Source organism: Trachypithecus francoisi, unplaced genomic scaffold, assembly GCF_009764315.1.
Source record: "Trachypithecus francoisi isolate TF-2019V2 unplaced genomic scaffold, Tfra_2.0 Lachesis_group2, whole genome shotgun sequence".
In the NCBI taxonomy this organism is placed as follows: Eukaryota; Metazoa; Chordata; class Mammalia; order Primates; family Cercopithecidae; genus Trachypithecus; species Trachypithecus francoisi.
This window is the reverse complement of record NW_022681465.1, coordinates 67,810,492-67,811,882: the sequence shown is the minus strand read 5'-3', so window position 1 is coordinate 67,811,882 and position 1,391 is coordinate 67,810,492.

Genomic DNA, 1,391 nt, shown 5'->3' with positions numbered 1-1,391 from the left:
CGCGCCCCAAATGCGCCACCGCTGCCTCTCTTTTGTGCGCCTGTGTGAGCCCGCGGAGTCTGCGCACTGGCGCGCTTCCCGCCCCGTCTCCCGGTACTGCCAGTGGCAAATTGGTTAGGTTGCTTTCCTTTTTCTGCAACCTAAATTGCTGAGTGCTAAATTGCAGGGACTGACCTATGGAGCTCCTGCCTGTTACCGTCCTCTCTGGACGCTTTTATTGCCACCATGGCGATACCCAGCAGTTGTACCATTTGAGCCCCAAGTCCTGCCGTGCTCTAGGGAAATAAAATAACAGAAACACATAAGAACGAGGCAAAAGCGTTTCTTCCCTAGGCTGCAGATTGTCTTTTTCACCGCCCCTGCTTAGCTAGCTAGCTAGCTGGCAATTTAATCCAGAAACGGCTTGTGATCCCTCGTAGATACACTCATTTTGAGTTACAAACTCTGGATTACGTGTCTTTTTTTAAAAGTTTAGACTACACTAGGAAAATTATTCTAGTATCAGAAGAACATCAGGGGTGTGGTGCTCATCAGAGCTAAATGAGAACGCTTTTAAAATGTTAGTTTGTCTTCTGCCATTTCTACAGAAAGCTGCAATTGCAGGTTTTCAACCTAATACGTGATATTTAAGGAAAAAAAAAAGCAATTGCAAATAGCCCCACTGCTTTTACAAATCATTTTCTCTCTTCTAGATACAGCCCGTCAGGTGTCCTAACATAATTTTTGACATCTCTAGGAATTTGAATAGAACCAGAAATAGGTGCCAGAGACATGCCTGCACTAATCTTGAGTGTGGGTTTATGTATTTCTCAACCAAATGATTAAATCAAAAGCAAAACTTGGCACGATTGTAATCAAGATCTTTTAGGCAAGAAAGTCATGATGAGTTTCAGAATTATTTTAGGACTCTGTGGCTTTCTCTTCATAGAAATAGAAAAAAAACCCTGAAATTTTTATAAAACCACAAAAGATCCTCAATAGCCAAAGCAACACTGAACAAAAAGAACAGAGCAGGAAGCAACACACTACCGGAATTCATATTATGCTACCAAGGTGTAGTAACCAAAACAGCATACTATTGGCATAAAACAGATGCAAAGACCAATGGAACAGAATAAAGAACCCCAACATGTATTTACAGCCAGCTGATTATCAGCAAAAACACCAAGAACATACATTAAGGAAAGGACATTCTATTCAATAAGTAGTGCTGGAAAAACTGGAAATCCGTATGCAGAAGAATGAAACCAGACCCCTATCCCACACCACATACAAAAATCAACTCAGAATGGATTAAAAGACTTAGATACACAACCCAGAACTGTAAAACTACTATAAGAAAACAGATAAAACACTTCAGGACATTGACCTAGGCACAGATTTCATGACTA